Genomic DNA, 21,920 nt, shown 5'->3' with positions numbered 1-21,920 from the left:
TTATTCTCATAATTGTTTTAATAGCTTTTGTATAATCTTCATCGCTATTATGAGATATAAAATGTATTTATCAAATCTGTAAAAAAAAAAAAAATATGCAAAGTTATGCACACCCAGAAGACCAGGTGGAGTTTAAAGTACTTCTTTAACTTTTATTAGTTCATCCACTTAGTTCTTTACTTGTGTAGAGACAGGGTCTCATGTGCTCTAGGCTGGCCTCATACTTTCTATGTAGCTGAGAACTACCTTGAACTTCTGATCCTCCTGTCTCCACCTCCTGAGTACACCTAGCTTTATGTGGTGCTGGGGACCTAACCCAGGGCTCTGTGCATGCCACGCAAGCACTTTACCAACTGAGCTACATCTGCAGCAGAGACTGAGGTATTTTAGAGAATGACAACTCATCTGTTTAGGACAGTCGGGAAGGATTTCTCAGCCTCTTGCACTCTGCTTTATCCCATAAGGCAAGCCTTGGCACACCTTCCCTGTAGAACCAGGTAGAAACTTTAGGTTTTGTAGGCCTTATAGTCTGTCACAACTACTCAGTTCTGCTGTCTGAGCACAAAAGCAGTCATATGCAAAATGTGGACAAATCAGCTGGCTGAGTTGCAATAAAGCTTGTTTACAAAACAGGGGAACTGCCCAGTGATTACCCTTTGCTCCAAGCAACAGGAAACCAGGAGAGGTTTGTGGGCAAGGAAGTGACAGGATCAGATCTGTAATCTACAAAGATAATTCTGTGGAGGAGGAACTGAAGAGAACATAAACAAGGTGTCTGCCACCATTCTAGCCAGGGAAAGAATAAGGATGGAAATGGAAGCCAAACTGTACAAGCTAAGGAAAAGGTTTTGACAAATCTTTTTATTTTAATTTTTATTTTCTGTGTATGAGTGTACTGCCTGCATGTCTGTAAGTGCACCCATGTTGTGCACTGCCCAAAGAGGTCAGAAGAGGGCATCAGATCCCCTGGAACCAGAGTTACAGATAGTTGTTAGCCAACATGTGGGTGGCTGGGAATCAAAGCCAGGTCCTCTGCAAGAGCAGCCAATGCTCTTACTTGCTGAGCCATCTCTCTAGCCCCTTATTTGACAAATCTGGTTCTTTTTTTTTTTTTGGTCTTTTTGAGATAGGGTCTCCCAGTAGCCCCAGCTGGCCTGGAACTCACTATATAGACTAGGCTGGCCTCAAACTCATAGAGATCTGCCTGCCTCTGCCTCCCAAGTGCTGGGATTAAAGGCGTGCGCCACCATGACCGGGATTATTTGATGAATCTTAAAGAAACAGTAGCGATGGGCAAAAGGAGTTAAGAACCACTTTCAGGCTTCTTGACTGAGTGATTGACTGCTAAGGGACCACTGATCAAAACAGAGACTGCTGACTAGGAGAGTGGCAGCGGAGAGTTAGTGTGATGTGACATACTTGGTATGACCACAAAATGTGCAGATGGAGACCTGTAGAGCATAGCTGGACACTGGAAGAGTGCTCAGGGGTGGGGATGAGAGGCTATCATCAACCTCAAGACACCACGCATCTATGCATCTCTGGGACAAAGAATGGAAGAGGTCTGAGTATCAGACCAGAGTTCATCTCTACTGCCTGTCTTGCTTGATTAGAGGCTAGCCTTAAATTCTTATCCTCCTGCCTCTAACTACCACATGGTATTAATTACAATTTTGTTTCATTAAAAAATCCACAGCTGGGGCTGGAGAGATGGTTCAGCAGTTAAGAACACTGACTGTTCTTGCAGAAGACCTGGGTTCAAATCCTAGCACCCACATGGCAGCTAACAACTGTCCGTAACTCCAGTTCCAGGGGATCCAACAGCCTCTCTGTCCTCCTCGGGCACTGCATGACACGGGTGCATTTACCTACATGCAGGCAATACACGCATATACATAAAATAAAAATAAATTTTTTCAAAAAATTTAAAAAAAAGCCAGGTGTGGTGGCACACACCTTTAATCCCAGCACTTGGGAGGCCTGGTCCATATAGTGAGTTCCAGGACAGCTGGAACTACAGGGAGACCCTGTCTCAAAAAGACCAAAAAAAAATCCAGGGCTGGGGAGATGGCATAGTCAGTGAAGTGTCCGCCACATAAGCGTGTGGACTTAAGACCCTCAGTACCCATGTAAAAGCCACCTGTGAAAGCCTGAGTCTATAACCCTAACACAGTGAGGAGGGGGACAGGGGATTTCCAGGGTTCCAGGTTCAGTGAGAGACCCTGCCTCAAAAAATTAGGGTGGAGAATTAATAGAGGCAGATAGCCAACACGAACCTCTATCTTCCACACGCACACACACAAAATAAGTATTTTTAAAAATCTGTTACAGAACTGGGGGCATAGCTAAACAGTAGTGCCAGGCATCTGTGAGGGTCCTGGATTCAATCTCTAACAACGTACATTTTAAAAAGTGTTAACAAAAGGGGCTGGAGAGATGGCTCAGTGGTTAAGAGCACTAGTTGTTCTTGCAGAAGACCTGGGTTCAAATCCCAGCACCCATATGACAGCTAACAACCATCCCTAACTCCAGTTCCAGGAGACCTGACACCCTCTTCTGTCCTCTGCCGCCACCGCACAACATGGGTGCACTTATACACATGCAGGCCTAATGCTCATGCTACAAGAAATAAAAATAATTTTTTAGTGTTAATAAACCAGATTAACAAAAAATATAATGAAATACAAGCACCATTCAAGGTTCGAGGTCTGCACAACCAGAGCAAAACAAAGTGACTCAGAGGAAACAGAAGCAGAACATCCACCTTCCCCTTCACCAGGGCTACCAGAACCTGCACTGGCTGCTTGGCACAGGTTGCACAGAGACTGTTCCATTCAATTCCAAGAAATTCTAATTCTTTTTGTTTTGGTTTGGAGTGTTTTTTGTTTGTTTTTACACAGGAGCCCATTGTGTAACTGAAGCTGGCCTGGAACTCACCGTGTATTCCAGACTGGTTGACAACTCAAGATCCTCCTCCCTCATCTTCCCAAGTGCAGCCATGAGCCACACCTAGCTTTCTGGTTTTGTTTTGTTTTTCTCGAGACAGGGTCTCACCATGTAGCACTTACTGACCTGGAACTTGCTATGTAGAACAGGCTGGCCTTGAACTCACAGAGCTCTACCTGTTCCTGCCTCCTGAGTGCTGGGTTTAAAGGTGTCTGCCACCACACTTGGCTAAAACTGCCATGTAAACCTTTTCGATGTTACTGAGACAGGGCCTCAATATGCAGTCCCACCTGGCCTGAGCTCACTGTGTAGACCAGGCTGCCCTGGAACTCAGAGAGATCTGCCTGCCTCTGCCTCCCAAGTGCTGGGATTAAAGGTGTGCACCACCACAGCATGCCTGGCTTTCATAAGCATTCTTTACTATTCCACACAGCCCTCACAAACACACTAAGGTAGTTACTATTATTCTCATGTTCCTGAAAAAGGTCTGACTTTTAGAGAACAGTGAACTTGCCAACATAACAGTGAACTGGTCACATAACATTGAGGAGAAAAGTCAGGCTTTTTGCTGAAGTTCACATCTGAGTCCAAAACCTGCACTTGGGACTCTGACCACATTGCTGTCCATCACGATTCACAGATCTGCAGCGTTTTCTCATTTCAGATTTCATGGGGAGATGGTTATGATGTCACCCATGGTGAAGATAGCAAAAACAAGAAAATGAAGAAAAATAGCCCCAATAGAGCGGAACACTGTAGGTCAACTGGAAAGAGTGAAAGCAACCCAGTGAGGAAAACCCTGACTTTGACAACTGCTGTTGGCGCAAACCTTGCCAGGAGCTGGGAGAACACAATCTTGAGTTAGCCATAAACCTGGTTTCTAGGCACTTGCTGTGTGCATGTTTTATAGGCCTTAAAATCTGACAACATAAATTATTCAGAGGCCTAAGTACTTTAGGGAAATATTTTACATATTTAATCTCAAGGAATGTTTTCTTGCCTTCTGAATTGTAAATCACATAAAAGAAAATTCAAATGTGGTAAAGATTCCAGTTTGGACAAAAGATTTCAATATAAAACCAAGGTAAAAGATGAGGATGAATTTTTAACTTTGTAACTTCCCCAGTAATACCCTTGCCAAGAACTATTATTCAAAACATAATTACTTAATGACTCCCCTCCTCCACTGCTTCTTCAATGAAGATAATTTACAGACTGAAGCATCTGGCTCCATATTCATCCGAGCAACTACCTGCTTGATGCTCTTTCAGTCTCCAAATCACCTCCAAGTCAGCATATCTGAACCTGAGTAGATGCTCCTTCCCAATCTGACCCTGTTCTTAGGCTCCAGAATTCCCTCCATGAATAACTCAACATTCACCCAGTTTTACAAGCCGGAAACCCTGGCGTTATCCTTGCCACTTCCAGCTTCTCTCTCACACACGTGATTCATTGCCTATGTCTCCTTGGGCTCCCTCCTGTCTAACTCCCCTGTCACCACCACAACCAAGTACTGACTAGTGCTGTCTCTCCTGCTGGTCATCCCAATAGCCTCCCAATGGATTCAGCCACATCACTGCTGCCCCCTCAGTATATGTCCTTAATACTGCAGCTTGAATAGTTCTCTTATAAAAGAGTACATATCTGGTATTTTCCCGCCTGCTTACAAGATTTGATTGCCTTTTCATTTAACATGAGAACAAAACCCTACAGAATAACCCAGTGTCTCCTAACAAGCTTCATCCTCTCTGGGGCCCCTTACGTATACGGATTTCTCTTTTAGCATTGCATAGTTGCATAGTCATAGAGTCCTACCTAAAACCTTCACAATTTGATGCATTATTGGCAGGTGGAAGAAACTAAGGGGCAAGGTCTAATTGAAGGTATGAGGTCACAGGAAGGGTATACCTTCTCCTCAGCCCCTTTTTGCTCTGTCTGCTTACCAGTTGCCTGGAGGTAAGTAGCTTTCATCCAATGACACTCCTTCCTTATCCCTAAAAGCAGTGGCGCCAACCAACCATCCATTGCAACACCTAAAACTGAGCCAAAATAAGCCTTTCCTCCAGGAACCTGATCTCCTTGGGTTTAGGCAGAGTGATGGAAGACTAGTAGTGTCTCCCACCAGGCTAAAGTCATTCTTGTGTGGAACTTAAGGCTGGTAGGAAAGGGGTCAAAGATCAAAAAGTCAGGAGTAATTCCAGAGTTTTTTTTTTAATTATTTTTATTTTATGTGTATGCGTGCATTGCCTGTGTGTACATAAGTGCACCCATGTCATGCAATGTCCGCAGAGGACAGAAGAGGCTGTTGGATCCCTGGAACTACAGTTTTAGACAGTTGTTAGCTGCCATGTGGGTGCTGGGATTTGAACCTGGGTCTTCTGCAAGAACAACCAGTGTTCTTAACTGCTGAGCCATCTCTCCAGCCCCCCAGAAAGCTTTTTAAAAACTCTACATTCACGATCAGTGAAGTCTGAGAATCACTGTACCGTATACCTCAAAATCCCTTCCACTGCACTGGTCCTGAGCACCAACATCCTGCAGCAATATGGCAGTCTACAATGGCAACGGAAGGGGATACTTCAAAAGGACTTCATCATAACTTTCATTCATGTCAACAACATACTATTAACAAGACATATATGAATTTATGTTTTTTTTAATTTTATGTGTATGCATGTATTACCTGCATGTAGGTAAGTCCACCCGTGTCGTGCAATGCCCAAGGAGGTCAGAAGAGGCTGTCAGATCCCCTGGGACTGGAGTTACGGACAGCTGTTAGCTGCCATGCGGGTGCTGGGATTTGAACCCAGGTCTTTTGCAAAACAACCAGTGCTCTTAACCGCTGAGTCATCTCCCCAGCCAGGCATATGTAAACTTCACTGAGCATAGCTTACAATGATTTTTTTAAAGGCAGTCTTGGGTCAATGAGGGAAACACAAGCCTAGGTCATACATTGAAGGATATTACAGAACTATTTCTTTGAATGTGATAATGGTAGAATTGTGGTTCTGTAACAAGAGTGGCCTTATTTTTAGGCAATCCATTGCTAATGTTTGTGTACTCAAATTCAAATGTTAAATTCCCAACTCCTACCCAAGGTTAATAGGATTAGGGGATGGATGACTTTGGATGTGATTAGGTCATAAGGGTGAGACCCTCATACATGGGAGTCAGTGGCTTTCTAAAGAGGCCTGCTACTTTCTACTATGTCAAGATAAAACCTGACAGCTCTGTGAGCCAGCCAGCCCTCCCTGAGGCAGGACCTATCATTGACCAAACTATTTTCTCTCTTTCTGACCTGTTTTTACATATTTTTGTGTGAGGCAAGGTTTCAGGAGGTAGCTCAGGCAGGTCTGGAACTTGCTATATAAAGCCCAGGCTAGTGTCAAACTTGAAACCTACCTGCCTCTACTTCCTCAGTACTAGTATTACAAGCTTGTGCCACCATGTACACTCTAACCTGTTCTTTTCTTAGCAATTCGTTCCCTCAGAATCAGGTCTATAAGATACACATTCCCCCAAGTAAATGAAAACTACCTCCCAATAGCAGCAGCAGTCTCCCCGGCACAGATAAGATTATGAAACCAGCCCTAGGATAGTGATCAATTAGATTACAATCTGACCAAGATTAGCTATGCAGAGACCCCTGAATCTTCCCATTGTGCCCCCCCCCACGTAACCCCAAAATTACTGTTGCCACCTGTAAAGTAGTAATCAGGTATGTCTTCCCAGTGGGGCCACATTAAGAATGAATCCCTTTCCTGTTTACACCAACACGTGTCTTTGACAGGGGAAGTAGATGAGCCTGGTCCCTTGCAACCCAGTTAGGTTGCCAGCCTAGGATTCTGGTAAGGACACCAGACACCAAATCTGCCAGCACCTTAGTCTTAGACTTCTCAGACTCCAGCACTATTTAAAAAAAAAAAAAAAAAAAAAAAAAATTTTTGTTGCTGAAGGCAACAAGAGGCAAAAAATTGGAAGTGGGGGAGTTCCTGTAACAAACAGCTAAAAATGTGGGCACACCTTTGGAAATGGTAATGGACAGAGACAGAAAGCTTACTGGTGCATGCTAAAAAGGATACATGGACCGTTGTGGATGACTCTGGTGAGAACTCAGAAATATAGACAGAGTCTCAGTTTTCTTCCATGGGATGTGAACAGACTTGGTAGAAATATAGCCAATCCACTGATATCTCAAGCAGAGACTGAGAGGGGCCAACAGGGTCAGGAAGGAAGAAGTGGAAAGGGTCTCTGCAGCCATCTGCTTCCTCAGCTCCATTTGGAACAGGTCAGTACCCTTATGACAGAACTAGCCATAACCTGGCTTGCTGATCACATCTTCTGGTTCAAATAGCATGGGCAGTCAATGGCACCTTTGGTGCAGATAGTGAATGCTTTCCATGTCCAGATGAGGTTAGGACCACCTTTGATGTAATAATAAAATCTCTCCTACATTAAAAAGCTAATGAAAAGCCTGGTGTGGTGGTACATGCCTTTAATCCCAGCAGAGACAGAAAGATCTCTGTGAGATGGAAGCCAACCTGGTTTCTAGGCCAGCTGGGGCTACAAAGAGACCCTGTCTCAAAAAAATAAATAAATAAATAATTTAATTTTAAAAAACCAGGCTTTTGGCTGGGCGTGGTAATGCATGCCTTTAGTCCCAGCACTTGGGAGGCAGAGGCAGGCCGATCATTGTGAGTTCAAGGCCAGCCTGGTCTACATAGTGAGTTCAAGTCGGCTGGGAATACAGGGAGACCCTGTCTCAAAAGGACCAAAACGAAAAAAAAAAAAAAAAAAAGGCTTTTAAAAGCCTAAAGAAATTACCAGTCTGAGTACATGATATCAGGGAATGGAGTACTTATAGACCCCAAAGGTCTCATCCGTTGGGGCAGTTGTTCACAGGCACTTAATGGGAAATCTGCTCTCTTCCTGAGCCCTTTCCCCTCAGAAAGCAAGCCTTCCCATCTCCCTCTTGTAGGCAGCTGCTAAATTCATAATGCTGCCTGTCCTGCCCCTGTAGGCATGCTTTCACCCTAATAAACTGTCCTCAGACTTTGTCCATTTTTAAATTGTTTCAACCATTTGACCAAGACCTTGAAGGGGACATCTATCTGTCTGTCCATCCCCTGCCCTAAGCAGGAAGGGAAACATTCCGGGGACACTAGGAGTAAAGGCAATAGAGAACTTAACTCATGCTTGTCTTTGAGTGTGCTGTTGGAAGGTAGCACTTGTGATGTGTCAAATTCATGGTTGGCTAAGAAAATTTTTTTGCTGCTATCTTGTCTTGAGACAGACTCTTGCTGTATTGTCCAGGCTGCCCATTAACTAGACTCAAGCTATCCTCCTGCTGCAGTGCCCCAAATAGCTGGGACTACAAACAAATGCTGGCTAACAGAAATTCTAAGCAGTGTTGGAAGTGTGGTGTGTGTGGCTTGGCTTCTCTTGAGTGCTTCTATTAAAAAGTAAGAAGACAGAGATGGCTTAAATTTGGAATTGCTGGCCAAAAGAAAAGCAGTACTTTACATGTGGAATAGTCTTTGAGTCCACTCATACTAGAAATTAGAAAGTTTGTCTAGGACAGAACAGAGCCAGGGTCAAATAACCTTCTGATAGGGAGATTAGTGAGGATAGTGACCTCAGAAGAAGTGTTATTCATCAAGATAATGAAAGAGGAATAATAAACAGAAATCATCAGGGTTACCACCCTACCACAGGCCCTGGGTACAAAAGCACCAGCAAGAACTTGAAAATGCAAACTTGCACATCCACAGGTCAGATGTCAATGTTAGCAGCATTATCATCAAATGGTTGAGCTTAATAATTATGTGTGTGCATGAGTGCGTGCATGTGTCTCATTCCTGTAATCCCAGCACTTGGAAGAGGCAGGAGGATCCCTGCAGGTTTGAGGGCAGCCTGGGCTGGACAGTGAATTCTAGGACAGCCCGGACTACAGAGTGAGACCCTCTATCAAAAAAACAAAGAGTGATAACACAAACCAAATGTGGCAAATATCAACAGTATTCTATCTACTGTTCTTTCAACTTTTCTGTATGTTTAAAACCATCAGAAAGGCATACTACCATGAACTATACATGAACATAGATGACCTCTACTCAAGCCAAGAGCCAATCCAGCCGCAGCGAAATTCTACTCATTCAGAGAACAGCCTTTCCTCAGCTCTGCAGCAGGACCCGGGCTTAGACATCCTGGCAGCCTCTGGGACTGTCTACCGTGCAGGGTCACACTTTTACCCCGCTGCCAAGCAGTACTGAGAAACTAAGGACACTGAGAAGAACTCTGAAAAGAGCAATGGAAAGACTAGTTTGTTTGGGTTTTTTTTTAATGTGTATGTGCGTATTGCCTGCATGTAGGTAAGTGCACCTGTGTCGTGAAATGCCCGAGGAGGTCAGAAGAGGCTGTCGGATCCCCTGGAACTGGAGTTATGGATAGTTGTTAGCTGCCATGTGGGTGCTGGGATTCAAACCCGGGTCTTCTGCAAGAACAACCAGTGTTCTTAACCGCTGAGCCATCTCTCCAGCCCCAGATTTGGTTCTTTTAAAAATTTATTTGCTGAGCGTGGTAGCATGCTTTTAATCTCAGCACTCTAGGAGGCAAAGGGAGGCTGAGTTCAAGGTCAGCCTGGTCTACATAGCAAGTTCCAGGCCAGCTGGGGCTACAGGGAGAACCTGTCTCAAAAAGACCAAAAAAAAAAAATAAATAAATAATTTAGCAGGGCGTGGTGGCAGAGGCAGGAGGATCTCTGTGAGTTCGAGGCAAGCCTGGTCTACATAGTGAGTTCCAGGCCAGCTGGGGCTACAGGGAGACCCTGTCTCAAAAAGACAAAAAAAAAAAATTTATACTTGCTGTGTATGAGTGCTTTGCATGTACGTAAGTGTATCTGTGCAGGCACTCAGAGGCCACAGGAGGATGTTGGATCCCCTGGAACTGGAGTTAAGGACAGTTGTAAGCTACCATGTGGCTGCTGGGGACTGAACCCCGGGTCTTCTGGAAGAGCAGCCAGTACTCTGAACTGCTGAGCCAGCTCTCCAACCCCTAAAGGATATTTCTACAGGACTCAAAGGAGGTGGATACACTGAGTATCAAGAAACACCTCCCAGCAACAGCCACCAGAGTTGCTGAAAGCGTGAGCCTTGGCCTCAGCGCTGCCCTCAATTCACTCCCAAGTGTACTTGAACAGGTTCATATCTCCTCTGGTCTTCCTGGACTAGCTATGTGCCAGGAACTGCTTGCACTTTAAGTCTCCTTAAGCTACAGTACATAAACTGGGGTAATGGCAACATAGCCCTCAGTAACAGAGAGTTAAGACAGGGGAGGTAACTCAGTAGGGAAAGTGCTTACTGCTCAAGCATGAGGACCTGAGTTCAAATCCCAAGAACCCATGTAAAAGCAAAGTGCAGCAGTGCCAATTTGTAATCCAAGTTACAGAGAGCAGAGACAAGCAGATCCCAGGAGCTCATTGGCAAGCGAGCCTAGCCAGCAAGCTCCAGTTTCTGAGAGACCATAACTTAAAAAAGGTAAGGTAGGGGCTGGAGAGACGGCTCAGTTAAGAGCACTAACTGCTCTTGCAGGGGACCCGGGTTCAATTCCCAGCACCCACATGACGGCTATAAACCATTCTTAACTCCAGTTCCAGGGGAATCCGAAGCCCTCTTCTAACCTCCGCGGCATTGCACGACACAGGTGCACTCACTTACATGCAGGCAATACACTCGTACACATAAAATAATAAATAAAATATTTTTTTTAAAAAAAATAAGGTAGTAGGGCATGAGGGCGCACGCCTTTAATCCCAGCACTCTGGGAGGCAGAGGCAGGCAGATCTCTGTGAGTTCAAGGCCAGCCTGGTCTACATAGTGAGTTCCAGGCCAGCTGGAGCTATACGGAGACCCTGTCTCAAAAAAAAAAAATCAAAAAGGTAAGGTGGAGACTGGAGTAACAGCTCAGATAAGAGCACTGGCTGCTCTTGCAGAGGACCCAGATTCAGTTCCCAACATCCATATGGTGGCTAACAACTGCCTGCCATTAGTTGCAGTTCCAGGGGATCTGACACCCTCTTCTACCTTCTGTGGGCATTGCATGACACAGGTGCACTTACATACATGCAGGCAAAACACACATAAATAAATCAAAAAATTTAAGTAAATAATAAAATAAGGTGGAGAGCAATAGGGGATACCCAATGTCCACCTCTGGCCTTCATACAAATATACACATGCAACACATCAAAAAGGTAAAAGAAAGGGGGCTGGAGAGGTGGCTCAGCGGTTAAGAGCACTGACTGCTCTTGCAGAGGACCCTGGTTCAATTCCCAGCACCCACATGGCGGCTACAAACCGCCCTTAACTCCAGTTTCAAGGGAATCCAAAGTCCTCTTCTGACCTCCGCAGCATTGCATGACACGGGTGCACTCACATACATGCAGGCAATACACTCGTACACATAAAATATAAAAATAATAAATAATTTTTTTTTAAAAAAAGAGCTGGGCATGGTGGCACACACCTTTAATCTCAGCACTCAGGAGGCAGAGGCAGGCAGATCTCTATGAGTTCAAGGCCAGCCTGGTCTACATAGTGAGTTCCAGGACAACTGAGCCTACAGGGAAACCCTGTCTCAAAAAAGACCAAAAAAAAAGGTAAAAAGAAAATGAGAATTAATGAAGACAGAGTACACATGTGAACACTTAGTCCTGCCAATCAACCACAAAAACACACAACTACTTTGGAGGGTATGCCACTCCTGATAGCACCACTAGGACTCTCGGCTGAGAAAAACTCTTGTTTCTGGGTGAAGATGACAGAATATAAGCACCTCACTTTGCTCTCTCCTGCAACCTCAGTTAAAACTACAGTAGAAAGGAATTTTTAAGTCATCAACTCTTATTGCCAGGAAGGTCGGAAGAGATAAGAGCAATCAAAGTGTCAAAACCAGAAAGCAGATGGGTACTACCAGACTCGGTAAACAAGAGAGGCGAAGTGCAAGTCTGCAGCAAGGAACACTGAGAACCAATCTAAGAGCCGGAGAAACAGATTCCCAGATGTGATCCCTCCATCCGACCTACATGGTATTAGCAACTGCCCCTCTATACTGAAAAAAGTCTATGGGGATGTTTGCCTCTCCTTTTTTGTGTTCTGGACTGGGGAGAACTACAAAACAAAACAAAATCCAAACAGAAAGACTGAGAAATAGATTCAAGAAAATAAGGTGGGGGCAAGAGATGGCTCAACAATTAAGAGCACTGGTTGTTCTTGCAGAGGACCTGGGTTCAGTTCCCAACACCCACATGGCAGCTAACAACTATCCATAACTCCAGTTCCAGAGGATCCAATGCCCTCTTCTGACCTCTATTGACACTGCACGACACAGGTGCATATACCTATAGGCAAAACACCCATAGACATAAAATCAAAATAAGTAAATCAAAAAGAAAGAAAATATGGTATCCACCTAAAATCCCAGGACTAAGACTAAGGCAGGAGGATTTGGGCAGAACCAAGGCAAGAGGGTCAGCATGAACTTCCCAAGAAGTTCTAGGTGCTAGCCTGGACTACATAGCAAGATCTGTCTCAAAAAAACCAAAGCAGCAAGGAAAAGTGGCTCACGCTTGCAATTTCAACACTGGGGAAAAAGAGGCACGATTGCTTTGGGTTTGTATCCTAGGCTATAGTATAAGAGATCATTGTAGCCAGGCATGGCGGCACACACCTTTAATCCTAGCACTCAGAAGGCAGAGGCAGGCTGATCTCTCTGAGTTCAAGGCCAGCCTGGTCTCTATAGTGAATCCAGGCCAACTGTGGCTAATGGGAGACCCTGTCTCAAAAAGACAAAAAAAAAAAAAAAAAAAAGAGAGAGACCATTGCAAGCAAGCAATAGCAGTGAGAAAAAAAAAATGTTAAGAAACAGATAAGAAATGAGGAAACCAGTAGAGATGGCAAATAAGGCATTTTAGGAGCAACTCCAGAGAAAACAAAGCAGCAGCAGAGTATTTTAAGTGTTTTCCCCCAAAAGATGTTCTTGTGCATTTATTTGTTTTTAAAGTAGCTCAAATACTTAATGAATGAAACAGACCCCCACAGCACCTTAAATTCAAAATGCTCACACCAAAGTATAGATTCTATGTTTACAGAGGGGGAGGGAAAATGGCTAAAGGACTACAGAACACTAAGCAGCAACCCTGAGGCTGACATGAGGGAGGAGTAGCTTCAGAACAGAAAGAAAATGACTTCCAACCAAGATAGGCAAAATATCAATCAAGCATGAAGATACAATCAAAACACTCCAACATGCAAGAGCTCAAAACTGTACCTTTGTCTTTATTAATAGAGAATTCTCATTAAATAAACTGTTATAACAGTTATGTCTTCCAGAACCCAGATGAGGTCTAAATGGGCTTATTAGAAAATGTAGAGCTTCCTGAATTTGGCATTAAACCTTCTTGGGGCTCAGTGGTCAAGAGCACTGGCTGCTATGGCACAGGACCCAGGTTGAGTTCCCAGCATCCACATGTCAGCCAACAACCACCCAGAACTCCAGTTCCAGGGGATCTGATGTCCCCTTCTGGCTCCTATGGGCATTGCTTGCACAGGTGCACTTACATACATGCAGGCAAAACACGAGATAAAAATAAATCAAAAACAAAACCCTGGAACCTCACCAAAACCCTACTAGAGGTTGAGCACCACAAGAGAGTAAATCACTAAAAAAAGGCATTCAGGGTATAGGGTCAACAAAGGAGGGAACAGAGAACCCAGCTGTGCCTCTGAAGCAGATGATACCAGGCCAAGCGGAAGCAGCACCATAGCCCAGCTGCTCTGGCAGCTCTTTAACCTGAGGCCTGCATGCCCTGGAACCTGGCCCAGATTCCTATCTCTACTTACAGGACTGGCTGCATCCTGAGCATATGCTGATGCAGTTTCTTCTGCAAGCATCAGCAGTGGACATGCACTTGCCTCACGAAGAGGTTTGACTTTGGACTCTGATAACAACAGGCAGGCCCCAGGTGAACTAAGCAGCAGAAATGGCCCTGGATCCAGTGTCCTCCAATGTTGGTACAGAACCGAGCCCTGTTAGGATTCTCTCCTACATTACAATACCCACTTGACTTCCTCACAAAGGGCTCTTAAAAGAGTCAGGTAAAACTGCCGAACCACTCTGTTCACTCACCTTTACCTCTAATAATGGTAATATTGCTCTTTCCTTACACAGTCAAGTTTGAACTTAAGATTATAAAACAACAATAACAAAAATAATACCAAATTCAGGAAGCCCTACATTTTCTAATAAGCCTATTTAGACCTCACCTGGGTTCTGGAAGATATAACCTTGTTTTAAGTTTATTTAATGAACAGTTCTCTATTAATAAAGATGAAGATACAGTCCCTAAAGTTTGGGTTTAACTGCAGAAAATAATAAGGTATGATCAGGATTTTTATATCCTAGTAGAGAAAATTCATTCTGAAATACTGTGATTTTTCTTGCCCTGTGAAATACAAACCTGTAAAATACAAACCTGTAACATCTAACTTAACAATCTGGAGACATTTCTTCCCCTGTGAACTACATAAACGTCTATTTTTTTTTTTTGGTCTTTTTGAGACAGGGTCTCCCTGTAGCCCCAGCTATCCTGGAACTCACTATGTAGACCAGGCTGGCCTTGAACTCACAGAGATCTGCCTGCCTCTGCCTCCCGAGTGCTGGGATTAAAGGCGTGCGCCACCATGCCCAGCAAAGGTCTATCTTTTTTAAACTTTTTGTTTATTTTTATTTTACTTGTATGAGGGTTATGCCTACATGTATGCAAGTGCACCCATGTCAAGCACTGCCGGGGGAAGACAGAAGAGGAGGTCTGATCCCCGGGAACTGAAGTTACAGACAGTTGTTAGCTGCCATGTTGGTGCTGAGAATTGAACCCAGTCTTCTGCAAGAAGAGTTAGTGCACTTAACTGCTGAGCCATCTCTCCAGCCCCTAAACTTTTTTTTTTTTTTTTTTTTTTGGTCTTTTTGAGACAAGGTCTCCCTGTAATCCCAGCTGGCCTGGAACTTACTACGTAAACCAGGCTGGCCTTGAACTCAAGAGAGATCCGCCTGCCTCTGCTAGGATTAAAGGCATGCGCCACCATACCCAGCCCTAAACTTATTTTTTTAATTATGTGTATGTGTTTGTATGGGAGAGAGGGGTGCTTATGAATGGGGTGCTCAAGGAGGCCAGAGAGGATGTCTAGTCCCCCAGAGCTGGACTCAAGAAGTTAGGAGCCTCCTGAGTGGGTGCTAGGAACAGATCTTGGGTCCTCTGCAAGAGCAGTACAGGCTCTTAACCACTCTGCAGGTCCAATGCTATCTGTAGGAGAACTTCTTTCAATGCTATTCATTCAAAACTATAGGTTATAGGTGTGTGCATGTATATATGTGTAAAACTTTTGTGTACTGTGTAAAACTTACTTTAAAGGCAAAAACTTATTTTAAAGAGAAAGATGAAAAAAACTAAAATAAGAGCTTTTTTATAAATCTAAGTCTAGGGGCTGGAGAGATGGCTCAGTGGTTAAGAATACTGTTCTTGCAGAAGACCCAGGTTCGAATCCCAGCACCCACATGGCAGCTAACAACTCTCCGTAACTCCAGTTCCAGGAGATCCGACAGCTTCTTCTGTCCTTCATGGGCACTGCCCAACTCAGGTGCACTTACCTACAGGCAGGCAATACACACACATACACATAAAATAAAAATAAGAAATAAAATCTTTAAAAAATAAAAACAAAACAATAAATTTAAGTCTGGTAGTGAACAACATTAATTGGTACAAAAGCATTTTGGTTTTGTCACTGGTGTGTAACAGGGTCTCCACGTTGGCCTCAAACTCATGAGCCTACTGCCTCAGCCTCCCAAGTGCTGGGGTTACAAATGTGCAACACAAAAGCTTTCTGTTTTCAATACTGGGGATTAGGCCTAGGGCTAGGCAAGCACTCTACCTCTGTGCCACATCCCAAATACTTTTAAAAGTGTTTTTTAAGATTATATTTAAATAACAAATTTTTGAATAGTATTTTGCAATAAAAGAAATGTACTTTTAAAAAGAATAAGCATTGTTCTTAAATATTCAAGAGGATTTCCACAGGATCTGCACCCAAAATGTGTCTACATTTCCCCTTTCCTAATAAGCCTGCCATTCATCCCACACAAGCCAAAGAGGTTATATAACCTCAAGGTCAACACCATTCTGTAGTAACAAGGTCAATAATATTTATCATTATTTAACAAATTTTTCTCTACTGCAATCTCTAATTATAAAAATTCCATAGACAGATGTGGTGGCACACACCTTTAATCCCTGCATTCAGGAAGGCAAAGGCAGGTGGATTTCTGTGAGACTGAAGCCAGCCTGGTCTATATTGTGAGTTCCAGACCAGCTGGGGTTACAGAAAAGATTCTAAGAAATACACAGAATTGAGATAAATTAGTAACTACCTTTAAAGAATAAAACCTTAAGCCAGGGATGCTGGTCCCAGAATTTGGGAGGGTAAGGCAGGAGGGCCACTGTTCTAGCTTGTTTCTCCATTGCTGTGAGAAAACACTCTGACCACTACCAACTTGGAGAGGAAAGGGTTTATTTCATCTTAAATCTCCCAGGTCACAATTCATCAGGGAGCCCAAGGTAGGAACTCAGGGCAGAAACCTGGAGGAGCTGGAGCACAAGCCATAGAGGAATGCTGCTTACTGGCTTGCTCTCCTGGCCCCTGCTCAGCCTGCTTTCTTATGCAACACAGGCCCAGCTGCCCAGGGGTGGCACCACCCACAGTGGGCTGGGCCCTCCCACATCACTCAACAATCAAGAAGATGCCCCCAGACATGGCCACAGGCCAGTCCTATGAAGGCAGTTCCCCAGTTGAGACTCCTTCAACCCAGGTGTGTCAAGCTGACACTAAAGCTATCCAGAACTGCCTTGAGTGTAATACGGCTGACATGGCAAGCACCAGGCCCAACCTACATAGTGAGACACAGAGATCAGAGCTGGGAAGATGGCCTATGGGTAAAGTGCTTGTGGTACAAGCATGAAAACCCAAGTTCAAATTCTCCAGCACCCATGTAAGAGCTGGATGTGACAGTGCACACTTGTAAACCCAGTGCTAGAGTTGGGGGGCAGGACAGGTGGATTCCAAGGGATCACTGGCCAGCCAGTCTAGCTGAACGGTGAGAAACCCCATCTCAAGCAAAACGTGGACAGCGATAGAGGAAGACACCTGACATTAACCTGTCTTCCACACAGGCACACACAGAACACTCATGTACACACAAAAACACAATAGCACTACACATAGATATGCTAAACACACTAAATAATAAAAATTACGCAAATAAATAAAAGTTTTAAGTATGGGCTGGAGATGGCTCAGCAGTTAAGAGCACTGGCTATTCTTGCAGAAGACCAGGGTTCAAATTCCAGCACCCAAACAGGGGCCTAACAACCATCCGTTACTCAAGTTCCAGGGGATCTGACACCTTCCTCTGTCCTCCACTGGCAGGCACTGCATGGCACAAGAGTACCTAACACACATGCAGGCATAACACACACATTAAATAAAAATAAATAAAATTATTTTTTAAAAAGTTTAAGTATAGCCAGGCGTGGTGGCGCACGCCTGTAGTCCCAGCACTCAGGAGGCAGAGGCAGGCAGATCTCTGTGAGTTTGAGGCCAGCCTGGTCTACATAGTGAGTTCCAGCTGGGGCTACAGGGAGACCCTGTCTCAAAAAAAGACAAAAAAAAAAAAAAGTTTAAGTATAAAAGTACACTAAAGAGCCATAAACTGTTATCTTTTTGAAAGTTAGCCCAATGCCAACAGGGTTTTCATGCATCAAGGCTTAAATTCTGAAGCAATCAAAATGTACATAAGGAAAAAACACATTATGGTACATCCAAACATATGGCATATTACGCAGCTAAAAAAAAAAATGTTAAGCCCATGTGTATCGACTTGCAAACGTCTTCATACCAGTTACGGAAGAATATTATGCTATGATCTTCTTCGGAAAGGGTGAAGAGTGAAAGAATAAGCGATTTAAACTTGATATAGTTGTTTTAATGCTTTACTTGATACCGCTCTGTAATGTTTTAGTTGTTTTACACATCAATCTTAATCTTATCCATTTAAAAAGGCATATAAAGATTAAACAGGATAGATTCTTTACCACTGGATCCCAGAACCGAATTCAGAAAAAAAAAAAAAATAGTAGTAATCCTAGCTGGTATAATAAGGGGAAGTCAAAAGGATGTGTCTCCCAAAGAGGAAAAAATGCCTCCTCACCCAGCTCTAATTAAACCTGCTTTTCCTGCAGCATCGATATGCAAACTAACCGTTGGGTTTCATTTTAAGATCAGGAAGTCCTTCAGCAGTGTGCTCTTGAATCGTTGAATGTTGGCCACACGCATTTGAGAGGCATTCCTACACGGGTAGGACAGGAAAAGCGAACAGACTGAAGATGCTGAAAAGGAAAAGCCTGGAAATAAGCGCCGCTGGAACCCCCCAGATTTAAAGTACAAGCCGGGTGAAGACTGAGAGCACAGGGATACCCGGAAAAGAGAGGACACATCCACTCCAGCGCCGCGCTCCAATTCCCGAGCCCCCTCCTCGCACCGCAGCTGCCAAGCGGAAGCGAGCCCAGCCCCTTCACCGCTCGGTTTTAAAAGGTCATATATCTAAGAACCTTCCCCGGGGGGACTCGGAAGCCAACTTCTAGGTTAAAAACCAAAACGGCCTTGCCTTCCCCACTACGACCATCACTATAGTGACCACGCTCGGCGCTACTTCTCCGAGCAGGCCACTGCACACCGAGGATGGATTCCCCCAAGACTTCTCGCCCCCGGCTCCAGCCCATCCCTTCGCGGAGGGATGGAGTCGGGAAAGCGCACGAAGCACCGACAGCACCTAGCAGGGCTCGGGACACACAGGAGCGCTAGGGACTGAGTCGCCAGCGCGGCCTCGGCGGCGGGAGGGGGGAGGGTTCCAGGCCACTCCGAGGAACGCGATGGAAACCTCTCCAGGCTTCCACCCACCCGCCTCTCCGCGGAGGTGTGCGGCCGGGCCCCGGGTGGAGGGCGGGTCAGGGCCAAGGCCACCGAAGGGACGCGCCCCGCCCCGCAGATCGCCAGCGCCGCGCTCGTCAGCACCCTGGAACACCCGGCCCGCGGCGCGCAACACCCCCAGGCGGGCCCGGCCCGGCTCCGCACGCTCAGCGGCGACTCCCGGACGCCCGAGAGCGGCCGGCCGCACTCACCCGGCTTCCTGTGACGCCCACGGCGGGCCCAGGCGAGCGCAGGGAGGAATGCGCTTTAGACAGGTTCGGTTAGGCCGTCTCAGCCCGGGAGCCCAGAGCCGGCTGAGGGCGCGAGGTAGGGGCGCTGGTGGGCGGGACAAGGCCCGGTGCGCACCGCAGGAACCAATCGGCGTGCAGCAAGTGGCCTACATGGGCGGGGCATGACTTCGGGAGGCGGAGCGAGATCTCTAGGGGGCGGGGCACGGCGCGGTGGGGCCCGCACAGCTATGGCCAATCAGAGTGCAGCTAGAGCGGGAAGGGGCGGGGCTTGGTTTCTGAGGGCGGGGCTCGAGTTGCGTTTCTCTGCCAGCTCTGCCTTGGTCCAGACGTTGCTCTTCACGGTTTGCGGTAGCGTAAGCCAAGCTCTTTCATTTTTTGTCCTCCTCCCCCCACCGCTGAGTTTCGGCACGTGGCCTTAAATGCAGCATTTGTGAGATCACTTGGGTGGGGAACCCAAGCCTACAGCTTTGCATGTCGGCGAGTGAGCATTGTTCACAAGCTTCCCAGAGTAGAGCACGTGTCCTAGCCATTCAGAAATGGAGACCTAAAGAGACAACTTACTCATCCCAGGGACACCCAGTTAGTACTGGCTACCCGAGGATACTAGTAGGATAAAATTAGACTTCTGATTCCAGCCCGACGATTCTTTTTGTATCCATCCACCCAGATTTTCAGCTTCCTTAGGGCCAAATCTCTACTTGTCTCCTTTAAGGATACTTTCTTGATTTTCAGCATAACTTCAGAAGCCTCTGGAAGCCATGTTCACATTTCCTACAGAATATACAGTTGGAAAAAGAGGCTAAGTCTAGGTTATTAATAAACTGAATGCAAAACACATTTGACCAAGGTAGAATGAAGCAAGAGTTTTCTGTCATGTAATTACCACAAATGTCATCGTGGATCATGTTTCTCCTATAAATCTTGTGCATATCCTGGGATCTAGGTGTTCAATAAATATCTGTTAAATAAATTCCTTTCTTTATGAAGTATGACATTATGCATGCATCCTAACAGGTAGGAGAGAGGGCACAAAAGGGAACAACTTTTTTTTTTCTTTAAGAACCTATCCCAGAGCTGAGGATGTAGCTCAGTTGGTAGGATGTTTATTAAGCATGCACAAGGCTCTGGGATCAATCCTTAGCATCACATAAGCCAGGTGTGATGGTATATCCCTGTAATCTCTGCTTCCAAAAAAGAACCTGCCCTTGCTTTGCTGTGGGTGAGTGGGACAGACCCATAGTCCCAAGTAGGGGAGGGCTCCTAGTTCCAGCCAGCCTGAGGAGACAGGTCTCAAAAACAACCAAAGAGTGGGGATGATGGTGTACACATTTACTGCATTCAGGAAGAGGCAAGTAGATCTCTGTGAGACTGAGGCCAGCCTGGTCTACATATCGAGTTCCAGGCCAGCTGGGGCTACAGAGAAACCCTGTCTCAAACAAAAAGCGCCAGGCTTGGTGGCGCATGCCTTTAATCCCAGTACTTGGGAGGCAGATCTTTGTGAGTTCAAGGCCAGCTTGGTCTACATAGTGAGTTCCAGGACAGCTGGAGCTACAGGGAGACCATGTCTCAAAAAAAAAGCAATCAAGGATTTAGTATGTAGTACAATGGTACCATGCTTGCCTAGCATTGCAAGGCTCTGGTTTCACTCTCCAACAGTTAAAAGGAAAAGAAAAAAAAGTGTCCCAGAGATTACAATGTGCCATTTCTGCTTTCATTCCATTGGTTGAATTCTAGTCAAGTGACTAAAATGCAAAGAGAGAAAAACAGAAAAGAATGGATATTGGGGGACAACTGGAAGTTTCTATCATAGCAACTTAAATGTTAAGCAATATTGTGTTTCAGTATTCTCCATGTTTTTCAAAGATGTGTTAGAGGAGAATATAAGAAATTGTTTATTGGGCCGTGAGATGGCTCAGTGGGTAAGGGCACATGCCACTAAACCTGATGACCTGAGATTGATCCCAGGCTCCACATGGCAGAAGGAGAGACCCACTCCTGCAAATTGTCTTTTGACCTCCACACATGCTCCATGGTGCGTGTGCATGTGCGCGCGCGCGCACACACACACACACTAAAAGTAATTTTTTTAATTTTAAAGAAAATATTTACCTCCATTTATGAAGATGTCTCTGCTCATCTCACATTATGATGTGCATGCTTTGACTTGTTTTTCTAGCAATGAATGGAAATCGAACACTAACACAGCTTACTTCTCTTATTCTATAAAACGCCTCCTCCATGAAGGCAACCAAAGATGGATTTAGGTATGCTTTTTAAAATGTGGACACTCACAAAATATTGAAATCCACTTGCTGATATCGATATTTCATTGTCAATTCCAAGTGTACTGATTTAAGTCTTATAAAATTGCAAATCAGCTTTACAACTCCACAGATGCTCTCCTTGAATTTGAATTCTACCATGAAGCTATCTAAGGATATGCTTTGTCAAATTCTTACTACCTGGGACTGGAGAGATGACTCAGCAGTTAAGAGCACTGGCTGTTCTTGCAGAGGACAGAGGTTGGGTTCCCAACACTCGTGTGGCAGCTAACAATCATCCTTAACTCCAGTTCCAGGGGATCTGATGCTCTCTTCTGGCCTCCTCGAGCATTGCACACATGTGGTGCACTTACATAGATACAGGC

The 21,920-nt window shown here is 45.1% G+C and overlaps 1 protein-coding gene across 3 annotated transcripts in view; it reads right to left on the bottom strand.

Annotated features, from left to right (window-relative positions):
• The window catches only part of Tmem50b (transmembrane protein 50B), a 57,167-nt gene extending 37,792 nt beyond the window's left edge, over positions 1 to 19,375 (bottom strand). The window contains exons 1-2 of one of the 3 annotated variants that reach the window (XM_008835961.3): positions 19,235 to 19,370; positions 18,315 to 18,442 (exon numbers count right to left, since the gene is read on the bottom strand). The gene's annotated coding sequence lies outside the window, so the exon portion shown is untranslated. Of the gene's footprint in view, positions 1 to 18,314; positions 18,443 to 18,885; positions 19,030 to 19,234 lie in introns of those variants that run through there. The other 2 variants (XM_008835960.3, XM_029564893.1) reach the window with 2 other exon arrangements.
• Between the last annotated feature and the right edge of the window lie 2,545 nt (positions 19,376 to 21,920).

The sequence above is a fragment of the Nannospalax galili genome, unplaced genomic scaffold, assembly GCF_000622305.1.
Source record: "Nannospalax galili isolate Female #2095 unplaced genomic scaffold, S.galili_v1.0 scaffold136, whole genome shotgun sequence".
Lineage (NCBI taxonomy): Eukaryota > Metazoa > Chordata > Mammalia > Rodentia > Spalacidae > Nannospalax > Nannospalax galili.
This window is presented reverse-complemented; position numbering and strand designations above follow the sequence as displayed.